Below are 25,483 nucleotides of genomic sequence, written 5' to 3'. Positions count from 1 at the left end.
CTAAAAGAAGTTCTCTCCACGTCCCACCCAAACAACACCGCGAAAAACCGCCAACGTCGGAGCATACCGAACGGTTTCGAAAGCGGGAAGCAAAAAATAAAAAAAATAAAATATATAAAGACAGACAGACAGACAGACAGAAGGGACCGGCAGTCGGTGAGCTCTATCTATCGTTTCAAACGTGAGACGGACACGGACATGTAGACGGGAGGGAGACGGAAAGGAGGCGGTTGCGAGAGAAGGGAGGGCGAGGAGGGGGACAGCGTCAAGAGAAAGAAATAACACGCCGCCACATAAATCACGAACCGGGGTATCGCCATAAATCATGGCCCCGGCGTTCTACGGGCGCGCCGGGGCGAAGCGACGGAGCCTTACGAGCTAGCCGGCTTTTTTGCGATGTCGTCGTCGTACGCCTCCCCCTCTTCGTCTGCCCTCCTCGCGCGGTAGACAACGGCCATGCTGTTGCCGCTGCTTCCGAACCCGTCTTGTTTTCTGGGCTCAGGCTCCTTTCGCAGGTCGTTGGTATCACTCCGCCCTGGCTCGCGCCTAGCTCTCTCCTCCACAACCCCCCTTCGCGGTGGCTATATAACCGGGCGATTACGACTAGGTGCCCGTACGCAAAAGGCAGCGCCTCCGTCCGCTCCGGCGCAGATGCACCTAGGGTGCGTACGGTCCACCGTCTGTGGTTCTCGGCGGACCGGACGCCTCCCCGGGAGAACTTGAGAAGGCGATGGCAATGGTGAAAGAACTTGGAGGGACCGTCGCGTGACACGACTGAAGCCAAACTAGTCGGCCCAACTCGCGATCCTCAGGGAGGAGCGCGCAGCAGGTTTTTAGTGTTCCCGCTGAGCCGGCCGATCTTCGCCACAGCAGCCGAAGTGCGCGTCGATTAAAACACGCCCGGGTCTCAGAGGCCACGTGTCCGGCCGACTTTTTGGAGGAAAGGCGAACGGGATGGCTTCACGGAGAGCTGACTGCGTGACGTAACGCTTCCTTCTATAGAGTTTACTTCCGTACTCCAATGCGCTGGCAAATAAATGGTCTTAGGAGCGGTGTACTTTGTTGTTGTTGTTTTTTTTTTGGGGGGGGGGGCACCGTCAAATTCCGTCAGCTCGTCCAATTTGTCATCGCATCAACTCTTATTGACCAACGCGTCTGCCACGGCCTACCTCATTGGCTTAAAAGCACCAACCTGGCGGGATTCGACAACACGGACGAGATTTGGCAGCGTCCGGACTGGCAGCCCAGATGTCAACGCCGCGCGAAGCAGAATGTTCTATGCAAACTGCGCGGGCCACGAACCACTCCTAGCACCGATGCCGATGAAGCGGCCAGAGACGTGGAACGGGGTGTTTCTGGCGCCATCTCCAAGCGATTGCATGTCACGTGGAGGGTGCTTCACGCAATTTCAATTGAAGCCAACAACAGTCGGCCCAGCATCTAGTCGCGAACGGAGCATACCGAGGGCCCATAGTCTTCCTTTCCGGGAATGTTGTGGGTTCGTCGATAGGGGGGGGGGGGGGGGGGGGGGGGGGGGGGGGGAGGTGTAGCCTTCGTTCGGGAATGACCGCTACGGCGCCTCGGGCATGTGCTCTCAGTCGGCCTCCGCCACCGCACCTGACCGTCACATCGGCCACGTGTCGCGACTTCTTCTCACGCTCGGCTGTATCGGGCGTCACAAATCGATTGCGTGTGCGGGCTGCTTTCGCGACCATTTCTGGTCTGTTAAACTCTGGCCCTTATTGGATCCCGTCGGTCTGCCTGATTCGTCGAAGTAGGCCATTGTTGGAGAAGCCTGCGCCTCCCGCGGGTCCCTTGAATGCTGAACGCTGTAGAAAGTCGTCTGAGTAGTTTTGAGGAGAGCAAGGGGACACCAAGGAGCAAGACACGCAAGGAGGCACACGGCACCACTTAACTGCAGGATACCAGGCCGGTCGGGCAGGCCGCCGACGACGGGTACGACATCGTCTTGTATTTGATATATATAGAGTATAAATCTTAATGCCAAGTTAATGAACCTAGTTATTTTAAATGATACCTCTCATCGTCTTCGTACCTGCGGATCCGCCCTTGCTGGAGCTCACCCCCCTTCGTCGTGGTCTCCCTGGTGAGCTGATGCGTCAGAGCACTAACAGCTGCGTCACTTCGCTACAACGTGACCGCATCGCGACAACCCGAGCAATAATATTAAGATAAGCGTCATGCTTTAATCACTAGATATGCGCGTCTAACTGGAGTCGTTCCGTTGCCTCACTGTTGGATTACTACTGACAGTGGTGCTCAATAACAACTAGCGCAAAGACGCAGATGGATGATACGTCGTAAGTGGAACAGAACCCGTAGGACAAGCAGGTAGCGTCCGTAGATCAAAAGTTCGTAATAGCTCGTGGATGACCATGGGTGCGGACCCAAGTTCATGTGGTTGTCGATGCATGCTCACCGAATAATACAGCTTTCGCGTTAATACAGCTTTCGCGTGAGTTAAACCTAATGAACATCGGGTCAAGTTGAAAAACTGCAGAACTGATAAATCTAGCTCCAAGAGCACTCGTATTGTGTCATCTCGGTCAACGATGGCCGTCGGATAACGTAACGCTCATAAAATGATTCAGGTTCTATCTAAAAGTCCTACCGCAACAACGTCCGTCGTTGCAATAAAGTTGAGGATAAAGTGTGTGCAGGAAAATTTTCATCAACGTGCTATTCTAACGTGCTGCGATGCAATGGAGAGGTACAAACAACTACAAGAAGATAAGGCGTCAGCGCCTGCAGCGCTCGCAGAACAGCTTCTTCAACCAGACGCACTGATGCCCTTATTTTCGTTTTCAGTCGAGGATCACTTTCTCTCCGACTCTCTCTACTGCAGTCTCATTTCATGCTGCTATCATGCACTAAACACATCCTTTATCACCATCTCTTACTAATTTGCATCTACTGCATTGATCGTGTGTGACGGTTTGGTTAGAGCCCATCCGGTGCTCATGGCTGTAAACTAGCATAGCGTACGCTTATTCGATTCCCTAATAGTTCCTCAAGCGCCACATTAATATTTTTCCTAGATTTTTTTTAAAAGGACACTAACTAACACTGCATTAATATAATTTGGTGAAGTATATATTCAAAACTATTTTGTTCATTTGAGTGACGAGAGGTAGATTATTACTGGAGAAAATGAAGGCCAAGCTTTCCTGCTTTTGAATTTCGAGTTGAAGTTCAGTGGAATTTCGAGCTGGAAGTTCAGCGTCGTGGAAAGCATCACTACGGAAATTCCCATGTGTAAACAGCTCAGCACTTTCATTGAAATGGGAGCACCCGTCATACACCGTGAACCGTTCAAATGACTTTCAGTAATTAATGACCTTCCGACGTCGCTCATATCGCATCGGAGCTTCGCAGGGAGTTCTGTTTTAGCGTAGCATCGCTGTCCTACCGCAACAACGTCCTTCGTCGCAACGAAGTTGAGGAGGATAAAGCGTGTGCAGGAAAATGTTCCTCAACATAAATAGAACAGCTTGAATAGAAGTGAAACGCGGGTTCCCGGAAAGTCGTAACACTTTTTTTTTTTCTTGCAGGACGACGCGAGCTCAGGTCATCCGTTACAGTAATTGACGAGGAATGGCTTCCTCAAACGTCGACACTTGCTCAAGCACACCGGTTGGGCGAGCATTTTTGCATCGGTCGACTTTTTTTACTTCGTTATTGTTCACCTGCACAGAAATCACGCTCTCGCCCGACATTAGTAATCAAACGTGACTTTCCTAGCCAACTGTCTTATAAATGCCGGCTAAAGACAAAGGCGAAGACAGAAAGCGCATCGAAACAGCCAGACGACGTTGCAGAGAAATGATGGAGAACTTCTATATATATGAAGAGCTCTCTATCCAGAAAATATAATTGGATTTATATGGATAGCCAACCCCAACCTTCGTCAAAGGTTGCGTTTAACCTATCTATGACAAAGGGTTTACTATTGGACAATACAGCAAAGATTACTATATATATATATATATATATTTTGTGGTGTTCTGGGACGTAACCAGAAATCGCACTGTTTGTGGATGAGATGGGTGGTGGTGATCTGACTGATTTCTAATGGTATTTCCTTGGAAACGGGGGCGGTAACAAGCGGACACCTGGGCTGCGTGAGCCAACCGAATTTTACTATATCTATTGCAGTCTACCGGTTTGCCTATATCTACTTTACATTCCTTTCTTTCTTTCTTAAAGCTTCTATCCCCAGCCTGTAAGATTGTACTTATATCTGCGAGGACCCCGGGAGCCGTCTCTTTTCGAACGAAAACGAAACCTTCCGACCGCCCGCGTCGCTATCAAGGGTTTTCTTAATTTCTTTTCTATTTTTTCTAAAATGAAGGAGACCTAAACGAGCAACATTCAATTTACTCTTATAATGCAATAAAATGACGTTTTGTAACGAGTGGTTCAGTACTAGTCACATAATTTAACACATTAAATCATCGGGCAAGTATAGTTGAACGTCCCAGGGGAGTTTGTAATCATGTCCTGCACTTATCTCAACTTCTCCATTATTAAGGCTTTCTTGGGGATAATATCGGCGCCTTATAGATTCTCGAGCGCTAGTCACTTTAACTTGACTTAATATTTGCATTTAGTGTACCTTTAACGAGACAACGCTCCCATCAGGTTTGCAACCATGGCGATTCTGGGAAGTGGACCTTCTTTACGCGTTCGTTCCGGGCATTGCACTGGGTTCGTTGCTGGGTGACTGCCTTGGCGTTACATTGGGGAGAGGGAGCCGCAAAAAAAAAAGAAAAAGAAAAATGCGACATTAAAGCGCGTCTCGAAAGCGTCAGTGAGTCGCACAAATGTCATTTCTTGGTCGAATGCAAAACAAGCTGTACAAAAAAAAAGAAAGAAAAAGATCATGCATCGCCGAAGAAACCGCAGAGCGCCGATAAGCCGAACACGGTCTCTCTCAAGTTGCGATAAGAGTCTTTCTTGCACAGTTCTGGTGGAAGGTTACACAGACAACGTATCGGTGTGTGCTCGAGAACGCATATACGTTGAAGGTAATATACGTGTCACTGACAAGGTAACAGATTCTTAATTACCCAGTCATCGTGTTCGTACTTCGATTGCTTCAGCGGTCAAAGGACTACCGACACATATTTTTGAATATGCATATATAAAAGCTATACAACACGTTTTCGCTCGCACAAGAGCATGTCACTTAGCAACTGAAGTGAAGTTATTAAAAAAAAAACTCGTAACGTATGTTAATTTGATATGGTAAAGTTGGTTTCGAAACTCCGCAGCGGGCGTCACCGACATTACAGTGACGTCATGACAGACACACAGAGATATTTGCTACCGTTGTGTAGCAATAAGGTTAAGCATGACAACGTTTATCTCCCCCTCCCCCCCCCCCTTGAAGAAGAAGAAGAAGACAAGCAATAACGATTCGGGCGTGTTTTATTTTCTCATACGACCCTAAACTGCTTCGTAAAACTATACAGTAGAAAGGCGGTGTCCAAAACGAGGCGGCTAGGGCGTGTTTGCAACTCTGATCACTTCTGGTGCATGGGGCGCGCGAAAGCATAGCCTTCGAGATCGGTTTTCGTTACTCAGTTACTCAGACGGGGCCTGCGCTATATATATATATATATATATATATATATATATATATATATATATATATATATATAGAGAGAGAGAGAGAGAGAGAGAGAGAGAGAGAGAGAGAGAGAGAGAGAGAGGCACGTAAGAAAAGCGAGAACACACATTTGATTTCGACGTTTCGGCGGGGTTCAGGCTTCATCAAGAGTCTGCAGGCCGAACCTCGAAATTACAAGTTTGTTTTTGCAGTTTTTTTTTACGTGCGCCTGCCCTTCTTTCAATTTATCAAACACCGGATATACATATTGATATATATATATGAAGGCAGCCAATGTTTGTTTTTGTACATGCGCCTACCCTTCCTTCAATTTATGAAAACTACTGCCTTCCTCTGTATATATACATCCACAGACGTTCGGGAGAGTGCAGGTGGAGGAATAAAGCTTCGCCTAAAAACAAAAGAATGAGCTTTGACGCAAGCTATATTTCAGTGCAGAACGGGTCTGCCACGAACATGACCGAACGCGTTATATTGAAAGCTCTACAAAGCCGGAGATAAGGTAATTGTGCTATCATGATTCTTTTTTCGAACATGCTCGGCAAGCTGCACGCATCCGCTTTTTCGGGTTCGTGTTGGCACTACACAGTATAGAGTCAGAACACACGCACGCCCACGTGGATCGTAAAAGGCACACAAAAAAAAAGAAAACGATCAGCTCGTTGCACATATAACGAAGGGGCCTAAAGGGGGGATAGGCCAATCGTTAATCATGTCTCGTAATTCTGCGGCTATACAAGCACGCCTGTAGTACGGTCGGCATTGTAGTTACGAAACTTGACAACAAGCTAAATCATGTTCTGCTGCTAACCGCCAGTGTTTAATGGCAGAAAGAAGGGGGGGCTCGAGGCCATTAATTTACCGCGATGGCAGACATGCGACAGGTGCGCGTTCCAGTGCATGTAATGATAGGATGCGCCTACGTAAACGCGCCAGAGCTGTCAGTCAATACGCACGACAACCTCCCACGTGGAATGACGTCGAGACAGGCCCTCGATACGCTAAATGGGTTTCGCGAGAACCCTTCCCAACAGGCTTAACTCTGAGACGACGCAGTACAACATGGGGTTTTTTAAGTAAAAAAAAATAAATTACGGGGTTTTACGAGCTAAAACCACGTTCTGATCATGAGGCACGTCGTAGTGGAGGGCTCCGGAAATTTCGACCACCTATCTAAGTACGCGGGTGTTCTCGCCCACACCGATATGCGGTCGCTGTGGCCGGGATTCAATCCCGCGACCTCGTGCTCAGCAGCCCAACACCATAGCCACTGAGCAATCATGGCGGGCAGTTTTTAAAGCAAACCGCTTCCTTTGGCTCTTTCGGCCGTTTTTCGTGGTTGACTTTTCGTCGGACTCGGCCAAGGAAAACTTGCTGTCACTCGTTTGGGCTGGTCACTTACTTTGCCAATCGTCGTCGATGGTCGTTGCACGAGGTTTTTGTAAACACGAACGACGTGAAATCATCGAGCCCCCGTATATGGAGAGGAGTCGCGCCCGAATGTAGCATCAAAGCTAGCGTGAAGCGATTACTTGATTGATTTATTGATCGATCGATCAACTGACTTGAACTGACTTACACTGACGTTGACTTACACTGACTTCAGTGTAAGTCAACTGACTTACACTGAACGCATCAAATGCGTTCAAGTGTAATTTCTCTTCATTTAAAAAACACATTTTATTGACAGACCTGAAAATTAATAAAGAGAGAATCAGACATCCACCCGTTCGTAGCAATTGCTGCAAAGGAAACCCATACGGTTTCCTCGAAAGAAAAACCTCGCAGCTGAAGAACAATTCGACCTGGTCCGGGACTCGAACTCGGAACTACCGCCTTTCCGGGGCAGCCGCGCTGCCATCCGAGCTTACCGGGCGGTGTTGACAAATCGAATTTATCAACACCTCGAAGCAAAGGCAAGAGTTCGACGTAATAGCTCTGCGGAAACTCGCAAGGTTAATTACTTCTCCCCACCTTGCGGGTTTTAGCAGAACTAGTGTGTCAAACCTCAACATATGAATTTTATTTTGTTCTTGTCGATTAACCTCTCTTGGACTGCCTCTAAACAATCGACCATTTTCGTACTTGCGCAAATAGTATTCAACGTCAAGATCAATACAGATGCTGCACTGTTCATTTGTCAATATGTATAACGCGATCAGAACTTGATAATTACAGCACGTGCGTCGCTTTCGAAGTCGACGTGAATTCGCACGCGTGCGCGCCAGCCAGCCAATCACGTTCGCTTACTTCCGTGACGTCACGACGGAGGCGATCCTTCAAACGAGCGCGTACCTCCAGAATTACGTGTTTCTTGTTGCGGCAGATTCACGGAGGAGACGAAGACGCCTCGCGGTGTAGTCCTGTCAGCGGAGCGTGTAGTAAACTCTCGTCAATCGTCGTCGCCGAGAATTTATTTATGCACTCTCTCCCTGTCGCTCCAAATATTTGCTCTATTGTAAGGGACTATAATAACGCGTGAATAAAAGCTTCCTTTCTTTGATTCTGACGGGCGACGTGACAGGCGACATCTCTTGTGACACAAAGTTCTTCCCCGCGACGCAAGACTGAACGTCACGCCGCCTCTCCTCGCATTTGCGAGGGAGAGCTCGGGCGGGCGTCAGGACGAGCTGTCAGAGCCGAGGCTTTCGGTCTGTCACAGACGTCTCACGGAAAAAAAAAAAAAAAAGCGAGCGTTAATATGCTTGCCCGTTAAGTGCAGGCATACGATTGATTGAACGTCCCGCCTTAACGGAGGTATATAACAAAGGTATGCTGCTCCACATCGCTCAAAATAGTTTTTTTTTTCTTTTTAACTGGCATTCAACAGACCTTCTTTTTCCCCCGTAAAAAGGTCCACCGATGTCTATAGAATACCAAGGACCCTTTGTTCTCATTATTATTTCATTTTTGTAAGAGAACATTGTCTGTAATTACTTAGCAACGAAGCTGCTAATGAGATTCGAAGCACTCGGTAGAGTGCAGGTAAAGCTTGTAGCGAAAAAAATCTACCGCGAAAGAAATTAGGCATATCCATCTGACGTGTTGAAATAGCTGTGAAGCGATGCCTAAACGAAGGACTTACAACTAACGGCGATGCTTGCGTGCGTGCCGGAAAATAAAGCTTCGCTTCAAAACGCATGTGGCGACCAAACGTGGGCGCCCAGTTGCAACTACACTAAAACAAAACAAAAAAAAAAAACGAGGCCACAAAAAAAAAAGAAAGATCGTACACAAACAGACTTTCCAATTCAAACATTTAAAAAGAATGCCACAGTCGAAGTCGGAAAATACTAAAAAAAAATATTCGATGACAAGCACTAAAAATTGTTTTGTGTTGCGAAATGCAGACTGCTTCGATTCAAAGACGAAAAAAAAATCTAAAGCTTTATTCTGCAGCAACGCTGTGAACGGGGCTTTCTCTTATGAAAGCACAGCTAGGAGAGTGTCGGACACGTATACAAACGAAAACATTCCCGACATTTATTCGCGAAAAAAGAAAATTATTGTAACGGGGCCGCAAAAATTTCGGTCGATGCTTTGTACACTGGGTGGCGCTGCTGCGGGTACCTCCGAAAACGTCAGGGATCCACAGCGGTGGGTTATAAGGGGTTATGCGACGTGTCGCTGTTGGGCACGAGGTCGCGGGTACGATACCCGACCACGGCAGTCGCCTTCCGATGGGGACGTAATGCAAAAAAAAAAAAAAAACGCTAGTGCGATGTGCATTTGGGTGCTCTTTATGGAAGCCTGGCTGGCCAAAATTAATCCCAAGCCCTCCTCCGCACTATACAGCGTGCCTCATAATTGAGAACCCCCATTCCCCTGTGCAAATACATGACACTGAACTGAACCATTTAGTCTAAATTAAAGAAGAGACTGGGTCTGGAATGTCAGAGACAGACTGCATTTGTGTGTTGATGCAATCAGTGTTATTTCGCATTGAACGAAAATCACAGGAAACAACATCATTGGTGTGGACGTAGCAATCTGATTTGTGCACCCGCGTTTCTCACACTTCACTGCAGGCAGCCGAACGCGTCTTCTTGCTCCTAATGTTAGGGGTTACCGCTATACGCCCAAAAAAAAAAATTAATTAATTGATGGACTCTGGGGTCCTCGCGACAAGAACCACGATCCGATTATGAGGCACGCCATAGTGGGGGACACTCCGGATTAACTTTCGACTACCTGATGGTTCTTCATAATGTGCACCCAAATGTACGTACGGCGCGCGGTCGTTCTTGCATTTCTCCCTGCCATGGAAATGGAGGCCGCCGCCACGGCCGGGATTTGAATATATATATACACGAAGGTTGTGGGATCGTTCCCCACATGCGGCAAGTTGTTTTTTTCATCCACTTTCATTTCCGTTAATTTATCGTTTCTTTATTTCATTTATTTAGCACAAGTAATTTCCCCTAATTGGCTTTTGTGTCAGCGTTTGTTAGCTTCTTATGATATGACCAATAGAAATCGGGGGACCCTCGGTTAACCCGCTTCCTTCTCCTTTGTATATATATATATATATATATATATATATATATATATATATATATATATATATATATATATATATATACTGCGAAGGAGACGGCGCTACATTTCTTCCTCCGTCGACTACAAATTGCCGCGAAAATGGCCACTCGCGCTATGCGGTGGAGTACACTATACGGAAGCGCGCGTGTATACATATGCTGCCACAAATCAGCGGCAACCTTTCTTTTAATTGAAAAGCGACAGGCCTTGCAATCGGCGTACACGCGAGCGCGCAGCCCGAATGAGGATGAGGGCGGCGGGCAAACGCGGTTGGTAGCTCGCGCGCCATTTTATTTCATTTACATTTTTTTTTTTGCCCACGCCACGCGTACCTCGTGTACGCATACTACATACATATACGCGCACACCGGTTAGTTGTCCTCCCTCTGCGCCTCGAGTGCGTCCCGGCGATTATTGAGAACGAAATATTCGGCCGGCCCACGCGCGCCCGCTGCCGAGGCAGCGGCGCGCATGCAGTGCGGCGACCGCTCGGTGTAATGACAGGCCCGTTTGAAGCCGGATTGGCTCTCCCTCGTGCGAAGCGCAGTGAGAACACCTAGAGGCGCCGACATATCGATACATGCGCTGCCATCTTAACGGAACGCGTCGCTGGGCTGGTCTGTTCACCCGCTCACTTCCAGATGGGTTCCACACCACGAGCCGCATTTTAGACGGGACAAAAGAAGACCGACACAAGATGCACTGTGCTACCGATCTATCTGTTATGCATAGGTGTCTGTCTGTCTGTCTCTCTCTCTCTCTCTCTCTCTCTCTCTATATATATATATATATATATATATATATATATATATATATATATATATATATATATATATATATATATATATATATATATATATATATCGGTAAAGGTTGCGCGAGACCACTTATACGTATGTACAGTGATGGTGACTGCAGCCGCCCAACCGATTTGAATGTAGTTGCATTTGAGAGGAGACGAAACTTGAATCACGCCTATTATATTAGTAGTAGTAGTAGTACATATTTCGGCCATATTGTACAATATGCCCCCGAGGAGCGGCTAAAGGAGGCAGCTAAATCGTGCCTCCTGACAAGGCCTTATCCCCGGACTACAACTCGTGGCACCTGTGGCGAACGGGCAAAGCACATAATTCTCAGGGACGCTGCTCACTAAAATTAATACCACGAAAGAGACAGCAAAATGTAAGCCAACACTAATGATAAAGAACTCCACAAAACATTTAGCGGTAAACAAAATAGAAAGAAAACGCTGCGGCGAAGACAAAAACATCATTAGTAAACCGGTAAAGTCAGAACAAACCAATTGATGCCAATTTATATGTTTCAAAATTATACAGAACGAAAAAGCATCTTTACTTTTTTCTTTTTTGAACCTCAATACACTAGTACTTTCTACAGCTATTTCCACAATCGACTGGCACGTGTTACACAGAGTTGCGATTTGGTGATGTAAACATTGTTTTCCATAATTGGTTCTAGGCCTAGTGGTGGGCAACGCGACGACACGTAAAACATATGTTATATCCCTCGACAAATAAGTATTGCTGAAAGTATCAAAATCCTGCTTGATTTCATGGAGAATGTAAACTGCCAAACTCAAGCTATAGGAATGTAAAAGATTGCGAACATGACAAGTCTCGAAAACATTTGCTTCGACTGCTGGGCCTGAGCAAAACGCTCGTAGGGCTCTTTTTTTGAAGGGAAAACAATTTAAAGGAATCAATTTTATTGCACGTACCCCACACAAGGTTACAGTATACAAAGTGGGAATGAACGAGAACGAAATGTAATTGTTTCTTTACTTGTTGCGGAAGAAGATGCCTGATGCGATGAATTACACAAATAGATCTGGCCATTTTCATTCTAATTTACATGATCTGCCCACCCTATAGGTCGCTACGGAAGCATACACCCAGAAACCGGCAACTATGCATTTGCTCAATACGCGAGTTATTGAATTCTAATTTGGTATGATAACTTAATGGTTTGTTTTTTGGATGAATGAGCATAAACTTCGTTATTTTTTAGATTCAATTAAAGCTGGTTTACAGAGAGCCAAATGAATAGCTGGTTATTACACTGCTGCTCTAATACTTTAAGATAAGAACCCGAAAAGAAAAACATTTGTATCATCAGCATAAAACACACGTTAGCAGTTAAGGGAATGTTGATAATGTCATTATTATATACCGTAAATAAAATAGGTGTTAGAATTGAACCCTGTGGGGCACCAAAATTCACCACACATCTTACATACATTTTACACCATGCATCTGTGTATACTGTGGCCGTTCAGTCATTCAACTCTTCACAAGTGCATTTGCAACTCCGCGAATTTTGTAAATGTCTAATTTTTTTGTAGTATTGAAGGCTTCAGAGAGTCGAAGGTTTTACAAAAATCCAGAACAATTCCAACAGAAAACAGTCTATCTTCAAAATTTTTAATTATGGTATTTTTGATGTCTAACAATGCTGTTTGAGTCGATTTGCCGGATTGAAAATCATACTGTTGTTGACAAATCAAATTTTTAACTTGTATGAAATTGTTTAGCCGATTAAAAAGCACGCGCTCAGCTACTTAAGAGAAAATTGGCAGCACCGAAACTGGACGATAATTGCAGGGGTCGTGTTCGCTGCCTCCTTTGAACAAAACGGTAACACGCGCCCCTTTCAGTTTGTCTGGGAATACTCCCGTGGGCAGCATTCTAATGCACATGTGCCTAAGTGGGCCAGCGACAATATTAACAACACATTTAATAGGGAAGGCGGAAATTTCATCCTCTCAGGGCGAGCAAGCGTTTCTAAAGGCATTAATGATCCTAACGACTTCATCTGTTGAAGTAGCTGACAAAAATATAGAGTCGGCACGACAGCAGGGTAAGCTTAGCCTATAGTCCTGGTTAAATGAGAGTTAATGGATGCATGGTACGCTCCTGCTGCTATAAAGTGATTATTAAAGGGACACTAAAGAGAAAAATGATTTCTTCTGCATCAGTAAATTACCTTTCTACGACACCAAAACCACCACTCTTACCACGATACGACGATTGGTAAGCCATAAAGATCTCAAGAAGGAAAGACGGGTGGCGACTCCTCGGTAATGTTCCCGCACCTAGTCTCTGTGACGTTATGGATTCTGATGGCATCTTCTAGGGCGTACTTAACTACATAGCGGTACAGATTGACTACATTGTGTTATAAAGGAAGCAAATATTAAACATGGCAAGTTTCGGGAACATTTACTCAGCCAACGCGACCCAATGCGAAAACGTACTTTGGAATCCCTGACGTCACAATGACGTACAGGCGTCGGAATTTAGGCGCGAAATTCAAATACTGATACTTGGACCTTCATTTCCTCATCTAATAATCAAACAATTATTTTGAAATGACTGCCTGCAGGGCTCTCAAACAATGTCTTATTAGTCTAAACTGATTTGTTGTTTCGCTTTAATGTCCCTTTAAGTTTATGAGCAAGTAAGACCCCTGAATAAATTACTCCCTTTATCCTTAATTCCGAGGCTAAGCAGAATATGCATTTGTGGCGTCAGATCTTTTTCGATTAAAAAATATATATGCGTCGCCGGAAATCTAAGCTGATATTGATGCACGACATGAGGTGAGTACTGACGTCATCTTTCCGGCTGTTCACTTATTGCTTTAAATTAAAATTGGGGAACTCGACGCACCCCCCTCCCCTCTCCGAATATTAAAGAAAAAATACTGGCAAGCCTCGGAACGCCATAATCTTATATATATCCTAGTATTCTTGACCTAATCCTTACTAATATCCCTGACATTTGCGCCAACATTGGTCACCTAGATGGGCTCTCCGATCATGACGTCATTACTGGGGACATTGTTTGTCGGCATAACAGTAGGAAGATCATTGAAAAAAAAATTAAATGCTATAGCAGAGCTAACTTTGATGGAATTAATGCACAATTATCTCTTTTTGCCGACCAGTTTCTTCATGACTTCTTGTCCCGTATAGTTGAAGAAAACTGGGTGGCGTTCAAAAATATGTTTACTGACGTCGTTAACAAATATATACCGTCCATAACAATTAGGAGTAGGAGTTCTACGCCATGGTTCAACAAGCAACTTCGGCGTCTAAACAACAAAAAAAAGCGATTGTACAGGCAAGCCCAGAAATCCAGTCTTGCACCATCGTGGCTTAAATACAAACAGTGCGACAAAGAATACCAAGAGTTACTTAAATCCAGTCGCCGTCACTTTTTCAACCACGACCTGTCATCTATGCTGACTAACAATCCTCGTAAATTTTGGCAAGTAATAAATCCAAGCAATCACCCCGATGTTGTGCTTACCGATCCCACAGGCGCCACTGTTCCCGAGTCAAAGTGTGCACAAATATTAAACAATGCATTCTCGTCTGTGTTCACCCGCGAGGACGTCACTTCATGCCCAAACATAGGTACACTTTCCGATATCATCATGCCGCAGATAAATATTACCGAGTCCGGTATCATATTACTAGTTAATAATCGTAAGGTATCATCTGCATCTGACCACGTTGGGTTCAACAACAAGTTGCTCAAAAGTACATCGCAAAGCATTTCGGGAATCTTGTGCGCTCTTTTTTCACAGTCATTATCATCCGGCCAAATTCCTAATGACTGGCGTACAGCCAAGGTCATACCAATTTTTAAATCTGGCGATCGCTCATCACCGCTTAACTACCGGCCTATTTCGTCAACTAGCACCGTTTGCAAACTACTCGAACATATCATACATTCTCAAATCATAAAACACTTAGAAGAACATAACATAATCTTCAAATACCAGCACGGCTTTCGCAAGGGATATTCATGCGATGGGCAACTTGCAGGGTTTACTAATGACTTGCTTTCATGTATTGACGCTGGCAACCAAGTCGACGCGATATTCTTAGATTTTTCCAAAGCTTTTGACCGCGTTCCTCACCACAGGCTACTACTGAAACTTAAACATTTTAACATCGACGCACAAGTCATTGCATGGATAAAAGATTTCTTGTCTTTTCGAACTCAATTCACAAATATTAATCATTGCAACTCCTCTTTTATTCCTGTCACGTCCGGCGTTCCACAAGGGAGCGTGCTTGGCCCTTTGCTTTTTCTAATTTACATTAATGATTGCCTAACTGCATGTCGTCCAGAGTAAGACTGTTCGCCGATGATTCCGTAATTTACCGTACCATTTCTACTGACACTGACCATCAAGCTTTGCAGTCAGACCTCAACGCAATAAACAGATGGTGTTCAGACTGGCAAATGACCCTAAATCATACTAAAACTAAGTGCATGTCATTTACGCACTCCTCTTCCCGTATTCCAACTTCATACTTTATAGGTAACAATGTTGTCGAACTTACTACCACGTACAAATACTTAGGAATCAACTTGCAATCGGATCTAACATGGCATCATCACATCAACGTTACTCTTGCATCTGCTAACCGTACTTTCGGAATCATGAAACACAGACTAAAGCAAGCGCCTTCACACCTAAAGAAACTCGCGTACACCACGTTAATCAGGCCTAAAATTGAATATGCATGTGCCATCTGGGACCCGAGCCAAGAGTACATTATACGTAACATTGAATCCCTGCAAAGCCGTGCTGCTCGCTTCATTTTTTCAGATTTTTCTCCGTATTCCAGTGTTACATATTTAAAAATTCGTGCCGAACTGCCTCCGCTATCACTACGACGGAAACACGCCCGCCTATCTCTCTTTCACAAACTTTATCATCATGATCGTTTGCGCGACGACTTCTTTCAGTCACCCCCTGTCATTTTTCCTCGCCGTGATCACCCCTGCAAAGTCAAACGCCCAGCTTGCCACTCGGCCCATTACGCACAATCATTCATCCCCAAAACCATAGCTGACTGGAATAACCTACCATCTGATATTGCCACTGAAGTTAACACCGATCAATTTCATCAAATGCTGTGGAATCATATCAGAATTTGACGTCTCTACGCGTCCTTGGTGTTAGCTATTTCTTTTTCGGGGCTAATTTAATACCTTTGTATCTTGTTTGACATCGTATTGCAGTTTTTTCTCTTTTTGTGTTATCCTTGAACCCCCGGTGTTTCAATTTTCACACTTCATTCTTATCTTTATTCGAACTTTAATCCACTTCCAATATTGGTGTATGCGTATTTTGTGGTGTTCTTACTATGTTTGCTGAATTGTTTATTCTTACTATTTTTTTCACATATTCTTATTAGTGTGTTTCGTGTGCCCCCCCTATGTAATACCCTCTCCAAGAGGGCATTTAGGGTATTTGAATAAATAAATAAATATAGCTATGCAACGCCTAGTTTGTGTTTGGCAGGAGGTGAGTGTGTCGAGACGTCACGAAGCGGAAGGTGGATCACGTGGAAGCAGGACACCGCGACGTCTTGGCACTTGCTCGCTGGCATCCTGCGCTGGCATTCATGACGTCACGACAGTCACGGCCGGAGAAGCGAAACCGAAACTGACTATAGAAAAAAGCTATTATATGAAATTATTTAGTGTTTCGAAACTTGCCAGTTTCTTTTTCTTTCCTTTCTTTCTTTGTGGGGGAGAGGGGAGTTCGCAGTCACATGCCTTCATATAACGCAAAAAAAAATCCGAAATATCAGTGCGAAATGCAAGTACTCACTTAAGGGAAACCGAAGCCCAAATCAATGTTTGCAAACGCGTAACTCTGCACCCAAGGGTAGATATAAATGTTATTTATTAGGCTACAATTGATAGAGCAATTAAGGCGGGCGAATTTCTACATACGCAAGTGCACAGCTGTGGAACGACGTGGCCTCCACCAGTGAGCGACACGTGATCGGTCTCCTATATTACATCTTGTAATACGGTGTTACTGCGCTTTGAACACACGGACAACAGAAGTAGAAGTGGGCAGGACTGCGCGCGTCCTGCACCCTTCTACTTCTGTTGTCCGTGTGTTTATGGTCTTGTCCACGTCTACTTCTGTTCGTGTTTATGGTCCTGTGCGCTTCTATACTTCTGTTGTCCGTGTGTTTATAGATGCTCCTCTCCCATTCTACTTCTGTTGTCTGTGTGTATGGGTCTTGTCCACTTCTTCTGTTGTCCGTGTGTTTATTTATCGTCCTGCCCCCTTCTACTTCTGTTGTCCGTGTGTTTATGGTCTTGTCCACGTCTACTTCTGTTCGTGTTTATGGTCCTGTGCGCTTCTACTTCTGTTGTCCGTGTGTTTATAGATGCTCCTCTCCCATTCTACTTCTGTTGTCTGTGTGTATGGGTCTTGTCCACTTCTTCTGTTGTCCGTGTGTTTATTTATCGTCCTGTCCCCTTCTACTTCTGTTGTCCGTGTGTTTATTTATTATGGTCCTGTCCACTTCTACTTATGTTGTCCGTGTGTTTATTTATGGTCCTGACCACTTCTACTTCCGTTGTCCGTGTGTTTATAGCCCAGTAATCCCCAGTATTGCAAAATGAACTTCCTCCAACCAGCCCAACTTGCCACTCTACTCCTCCATTTCGCCCCGACTTGTGCATGCTCACCACAATATTAAACGATAGATACTCCCGCTATATAGGTGGCGGTGTACGTTGCGCGTGCGACGAAAAAAAAAAGAGCGAGCGCGCAGCAGGTGAGCCGTCAACACACCGTCCACATTGCGATAAGGGCGACGCACAGCGGGAGCTCTCGAAGTGGCGTACAGAGAAAAACGCGCACGAGGGAAGTGGGTGGAGGTGAGAGTTTGAATGCCACGGCGTGCAAAAAAAAAAGGGGGGGGGGGGGAACGCCAACCAAACCTTCCACAACACGGCGTCCGAGAAAAACAAATATAAAAGTGAAATGGTACGTACCGCGCAACCACCCGCCGCGTCCGCCCTGTTATCGAAACGGCCGAGAGCGCTTTAGATTAGGGGACCGACCCACTCACCGGCGCGGCCTTTTCGGCGGACTGCCACTGGTAGCATATATACACATATATATACGCTTCGCTAAAGCGACGAAATTTCGTTCGTCTTTCTTTATTTTTTTTTCGCTGTTGGTTTGCGCTTAACGCGTGACCATGGCGAAAACGTTCTGTCTGCCTGCCTGACGTAGCGTAACAGCTTTCGGACGAGAATTCTGAGCTTAGTTTGTTGAAACTTCTGGGGCACTGAACTGGCGTCGTTGGTAGTAGTCAACTGTCAGGTTAACTGCGTGCGTGTGTGTGTGTGCGTGTGTGTGTGTGCGTGTGTGATACCAAGACTCACTATGTCTCAGGAGATTTTCGCAGCTGAGAATTTTGCTGCAACACTGGAAAATTATCTTTGTTTGTTTGTTGTTCAAATGTATCGTACTCTTATTGTTGTTTCACAGACGTGCTGTTCCTTTTAGCGTATTGATGAGTGTTCAAATTAACGAATTCTTTCTTTTTTTTTTCTTGCTGTTACGATTTACTTGATATTTCTTTTGCTCCTCCTGCTTGGACCAAAATGTTGGTCCGCAGTATGTTTAAATAAATAAGTTAATAACAGGAGGAACGCACGCTGCCACATACAAGGGTTTAGAAAAACCTAGCACACGTGCATGCTAAGCCCCCCCCCCCCCCCCCCGGAAACACTATCCCTCCTATGAGCCCCACCAAATCCTGCCCGCTACCATCTTGGACGAACCAAACAAGCAAACAATTTTCTAATGATAATGGAAAAGTCGGACGACTGCACTTTAAGTTGGAGACAAACATTAGAGCGGTCAGTTATGATTCCTACGCGCAACACACCACTTTTTGAGAGGCCCAATGGACGACACCACGACCTGAAGTCCCATCAACGGTATTTCTTTAAAAGCAATTTCCGGCTTCAATGCTCGATATGTCCTTCAGGCCGAATGGCCCTTGCGACAGCATACGCAATAGCGTGCACCACACAAGCGAGGCGCACCAGTTGTGCCCGAGCTAAAGCTTCCTCTTAAACACAAAATCGGAGCGAAAAAAAAAAAAATCCGTAGATTTCATCTCGGCAGCCGTATACAATGAAAGAGTGCAGTCGCGTGGCGTAGCACACCACTCGGGGAGCCACGCATTTCCATCCAAACCACGATCATTGGCATTCGCCCTGGGTTTGGAAGCAAACTCCGATATGCCTCCCTATTGCTCCACTTGTGCGTTTAATAAACTAGGCTTCCTCACGTGCGATTGCTGTTACAGAAACTTGCTAACCGTGTGAATACTACAGGATGTGAACAACGATCGCCGTATAATATTGGTGAGAACGGCTATGTTCTTTATTTGAAAAACGTATTCGAGGAGCAGTGGAAATTCGATTCGCCTCTGGCACTGTTCGGTTCGTCTGCACGATTACGTCAAAAAAAAATAATAATGATTACTACTCTGCCACCTCTAATGATTGGGCGTCACAGCGAGTAGTTCGTAGCTATATAGCGGCACAATATGGCGGCAGCCGGGACAGCAGAAAATTATTCAATATGATCTATAAAAGGGAAAGCTAATGCGGTCAACCATTTGAACGACGAGACTAAGTGGGCGAACTTAACTTGTGTTCTGGCGCGGTATAGGTATAGATATGTTACGACTCGTATATTTCGCAAGCCGTGCGATGTAATGTGTCGTGCCTTCCTCTTCTGTTTCCCTTCCTCTTTTCTATTTCTTCTTTTCCTTGCCTCTCTCTCTCTCTCTCTCTTCTTTTAATGCAGAGCATTCTTTGCATTATTCCAGGTATTTCGCCGTGTTAAGGTTGGGAGCTCCTGTATCGCCACACTTTTCAGACCTCGGTATTCAAAATGAATGCCTCGCCGACAATGGAATCGACTATCTGCCTTCGAGCTCAGCAGCCCGATGCCGTAACTACTCGAAAATGATCGCACGTGTGTGTATGTATATATATATATATATATATATGGTCATGGTCATATATGGTCAGACCATGGTCACGTGACGTGCGCGTCACATGACCATGGTCTCAATTTTCCGTGACAGCTCGCGCTTTGTGACGCTTTGTTTAAACAGCACTCCCCCCACCCCCCCGACCCCGCGATACAGCCACCCATTCACGAACACTTTCCTCGTTGCAACTATAACGGTACGCAGAAAGGTTTTGATTAACGATTCGTCGCCGGACTGCAGAATCACTCCGTCGTTTCGACGTATGCACACCGCACGGCATGGCCACGGCTACGTCATGCGATTGTGCAACGCGCGGTCGCTGATGGCGTCACAATCTGTCGATTACGCTCGTCCAGTACACCTATACGTAGAATCCAACAATAGACATGTCGTAAGCCGCTCGCTTCGAACCGTCGTGGTACGGAACCCACGCCGTCGGCGTGCCACACGACCGTCGTCACCGTCGTCTCGCTGCTGTCGTAACAAACACGCTAGCGTCAAACGCACGGTTGTTCGCCTCACATGAATACGTCGGTAACCCATCACCCGGTAACCCGTCACCCGGTAACCCGTCACCCGGTAACGCCTCGCGTAATGCCCAAATGACACCGGGTAGCCAGCTACGAGCGAAATGCTTCGCATGAGATCGATTCCCCACATGCAGCGCGTGGGATCAGCTTCGTTTTATTTTCTTCTTCTCTGCAAGCGGGGCCGACGTGGTGTCTTCGTTTAGGAGACAACTGATAGCCCACTCCACCTTCAGTATGTTGTGTTATACCATTATTATTAACAATAACAATACGTGCGAGAAGGGAAGGGGTCGGCTACTCTCAGTTACGCACATTTCTACTATATCAATATTTCGCAAACTGCCAGTCACACACGTATATCGAAAAAAAAAGAAACCACGCAAGTTTTTGTTTATGTAAGAACATCACTTCATCACACAAGATACATCATTCAGCTTCAGAGCACGCCGTACTATACGAGCGAGGAACTTGAAATCAAGTCCGCAGAAAGCAACTTCGACCGAGAGTTAGAGAGAGACATTGCTTCGATCTAAAAAATTTTACAACCGCTGCTTTACTTGCGGTTCTAAAGTGTACGTGGGAGGTTCAACGTGCAGTTCTTTCTTTTCTTTACTTGACATGTATTACCAATAAAATTTGATGCAATTTACTCTGCGGTTCGACTGCAACCAAATGGGCCATATTACTATTATTTTCTATGCGGGACCTGTCGGCTGCGTGTAGTTTCTGAAAGCTGGCTTCCAAAAAGGAAGAATTTGATCGCTTCAGAGGCTTTGGCTTCCAATCGCCGCAGCTTTTCGTTCGGATAAGATCTGCCTGCAATTGACAGGCCGCCTTCGATAATGCCGGTCTATCACTGACACGCATCCATCCTTACAGATAGTCCCAGCGTAAGAACATGGCCGTGGACACAAGCCTGGTTACGTTCTTTCTTATATTTTTTATAGCATTTGTCCGACTGCCTGACACGCTGTACATTTCGAAAGCATCCAAGCAATATGCCCTGAGAATCCGAAGTCACAAGAGAGACAGTTCTAGTCACTGCGTTCGCTTAACGCGTATAATTACGACCATAATTAAAAAAGAAAAGTACGCGCCATGCTCACTCACAACACCGCACAGAAAAGCAAAAAACGCACAAAAAGGAAGCAAGTTTGGCATTTCGTAAGCCACGCGTTTGCAGCCGTTTGCTCACGTCAGCAAGGAAACTTGCACAAAAAGAAATAACAGCTGACGACGCTCGGGGGGGGGGGGGGGGGGGGGGGGAGAGAACGTCTGCGACGTTGACAACCTAGGTTCCGAAGAAATTAAGATAAATATTACTGGCCCCCATTTGCACGTATCTGCGGAGAAGCCTCCTAAGGCACGAGAGGACGCGGAGCCACTTATCCTGGAAGGCAGAGACACTTTTGTATGCGTGAACAAGCACCACGCACAGTGTGGATATATATATATATATATATATATATATATATATATATATATATATATATATATATATATATATATATATAGATCTGTAGGCGGTATGCTGGTTTGCGTCTGCATACTGTGTGCCGTATACACGCACGCAAGCCGATGCGCAGTTCAAAACACGCGTCTGCGCACTTGTCCTCGAGGCAGCAGCAGCATGCAGCAGCTTCTGCTAACTCACCTCGCTTCGCTCTCAGCTGCCGCAGCCAGCTATAGCTGCTTTATTGCAAGAGCCCCCCCCCCCAGCCGCCGACTCTCCCGTCTTCTCTTCGCTTTGGCGTTGCGCAAAATGTCAGCGGATCTTCTGAGACGCGCCGTCGGCTGACATTTTCGCCGCAGCGCAGAGAGAAACGGCAGTGGCGAAAAAACAAAAACGATGGGACGTAAAATGACACGAGGTCACTGCGGAGACGACGGGCGTCCCGGGACTGACGTCACGCGATTTTCATCGCGTGACGTCACAAACACACACACACAACCTCACCTGCACACACACCGCACAACATGCGTTCACGGCATTGAAAGGAAAATGCGCCCGCAACATCAAGGCGACGACATTTTTGTGTCGAACGCTGAACACCGATAAGATTGTCACCGTGCCGAAAAAAAAAATAATAATAGGGGATGTGAGTGCTTCCAGAGCAATTTGCGATTATCCCTCGCAAACTGCTCTGTCGACATACCTACAAGTTCCTTCGCGGCGAAATGTCAAGAGACGCACGGAAGGGACCAGACGTCAACACAGTACTTGAGACATGGTAGTAAGGAATGACTTTCGTGTAATTTCAAAGTTTGTTTCCGTTCAACATGGCAAAAAGTGCAGACGACGGTGTATATATATATATATATATATATATATATATATATATATATATATATATATATATATATATATATATACTGTCCAGTTTTTATCCCTTATGCTGTCGTCTGCTCTGTTCGCCACGTTTGACGATCCGCCAGCGGCCACTGTGTGTGCAGTTCCCACGAGGCAATATCCATCACTCCACAAATCATATGCACAAAGACACATTTTCGGAAAAGCGTGTTTCGCGTGGTCTACCGTGTCTCACACAGCATAAACAAGACTCCGGGCAAACGCATCGACATCTGACAATACTGTTTACGCGACAGGGAAATTGAAACGTCTGCACACTGTTTCAAATGGGATCATCCCATCGTTGGCGGCGTTAATTCACTCCGATTCGAAAGTCATCGGGCCACGGTATTATACCTGCATGTTTGTGCAATCTTATATAGAAATGTTCGTGCTTTTGCTTGCACGATATTGTCACGTCTACATCTTTTTTTTTGTTGTTGTTGTTGTTGTTTGCACGTGGCGGGAGTGTCACTTTCACGGGAGTGTCACTGTTACATATAATGTATCAGAAATTTCTTTAATGTCGTAGCTGGTTTTCTATAGCGAAAGCATCCTGTGCTAACAAAGTACGCGCGTTAAGCGGATAGTGTTGTGCATTTTCGAACGTTTACGCGAACATCAGCGGTCACTCTGAAACGTGCGGTGATGCCGGTATAAATGGCCGACCGACTTGACCAATCAGATTCGACGCGTGCTCGCTACTAACGTTGTGATGCGGGCGTTTACACCTGACCAAATAAAGCCAACGGACAATGAAGCCAAGGAAAGCCGTGGAGGAAATTGGCTGCAGTTGAAATTGAATTGTAGAATATAATAAAGGGGGCAAGGGAAATTAAAGTGGACAAAAAGATGACGTGTCGCCGGTGGGATGCGAACCCACAACAACCACATTACGCGTGCGTTGCACTACCAATTGTGCTACGGTGAGTGTTACCAAACTGTCCACTAACTTGGGTATCTATGTTTGCTTGATCTAGCCCTAGGAGTGTTAGCCAGCGCCACTTAGAGCCAAGGTGGGCGGATGTGGAACATCCTTTTTATTGTCCGATGGCGTCACGTGATCTTAGGAGAGCGGGCAAGTGGATCATAAACCCACGCATGCTACCCGATGACGTCATGGCTGCCATAAAGAATTCCAGCGTTATACCTGTGTTTCTGGGCCCAAAGTTTTCACAATAGAGAGTTAAATTCACAACACACTTTTTCTTCTCTTAGGGTATTTGCTTCTGCATCGTCACTACAACGTGACCATATTTACTTCAAATATGTTGAAGCGTATTTATTCCACTGCTCTTGAACTTCTGTCACAAACCATATCGCCAAAGAGAGTTAAATTTCTAACGCACGTTTTTTGGAAGCTTTTTTTGCTTCTGCGCCGTGACTACAACGTTAACATTTACTTCCAATATGTTGACTCGTATTTATTTCACTACTTTTGAACTTCTGATACAATTAAACCATACAAGTTATCTACAGAATGCTCGTTCTAAAAGGAGAGCATCGCACGCATAATGCGAAGACGTGGGATCGTTCCCCACCTGCGGCAAGCTGCTTTTTCATCCACTGTCATTGCCATTAATTTATCATTTCTTTAATTCAATAAGTAAGTAGAAGTAATTTCCCCCATGTTTTCCTTGGTGTCTTTGTTGGCTTCTCATGATGTTATTAATAAAAATCGAGCCCCTCGGTTAACCCCCTTTCTTCTCGTACATTCTAAAAGGAGGTGTTTATATTTTGGGACGTCCTTCTGTGGTATATGTTATGTATTCCGCCCAACAAAATACTGCGCGTGAAGAAACTCGAACATGGCGCGTAATTAGAGCCGGTCCTGTATCGCATAGCGTAGGTCGCACATTGGAATCTCTCCGTGGCATATCGATAAGTATACTTCCCAATTTTGAAGAGGACTAAGAACATTCGTAGATTACTTCCGCGCTGAACAGCACAGTCAAGGTTCCGTACAAACAACTGATGAGAAGCCAAGTAACGAAGAAAAAAAAGAAGAAAGAAAAGCGTGGGGCACTTTCTCCGCTTTACGCAGAAGTCGACAGCTCAAACTTTCCAGACATACACGCCTATACTCGAACCATCCTATTCCTTTCGATTTAGCCGTAAGTGAACATGAGTCAGTTTTTCAGCAACATAACTTTCTCTTATCGAGATGTTCAACCATAACATGTCTGATTTCATTTACAAAAAAAAAGAAACTGAATTATCTACAGCGACTCCGGCTGTAGATAATTAGTATGCAATGTATCTATTTTTTTTTTCAAATGCTCCACTAGTTACTGAAGTGAATTGTCCATTGCCGCTGTTTCTTCCCTTCGGCCAAAATAACTTTTTTTTCTTCTAATTGACAATTTCTCACGAGTATGTATTTGTTTATGCAGGGCATCTACCACTTTTGAAATGTTTCGTTTGTTATCACTTTGAATTGTTGTTTATGTAGCACCCCTTTATGTAACACCCCTGATAAAGGGGCCTTAAAGAAATAAACTGACCTGACCTCTCAGTCTCTGTGAAATAATGAGCGC

The 25,483-nt window shown here is 45.4% G+C and overlaps 1 protein-coding gene across 4 annotated transcripts in view; it reads right to left on the bottom strand.

Annotated features, from left to right (window-relative positions):
• The window catches only part of hth (Meis homeobox homothorax), a 404,490-nt gene that overhangs the window by 375,755 nt on the left and 3,252 nt on the right, over window positions 1-25,483 (bottom strand). The gene's annotated exons all lie outside the window — the stretch shown is intronic.

The sequence above is a fragment of the Dermacentor variabilis genome, chromosome 7 (genome assembly GCF_050947875.1).
Source record: "Dermacentor variabilis isolate Ectoservices chromosome 7, ASM5094787v1, whole genome shotgun sequence".
NCBI classification, from domain to species: Eukaryota; Metazoa; Arthropoda; class Arachnida; order Ixodida; family Ixodidae; genus Dermacentor; species Dermacentor variabilis.
The sequence above is the reverse complement of the archived record's forward strand: the minus strand, read 5'-3'. Positions and strand labels throughout refer to the sequence as shown.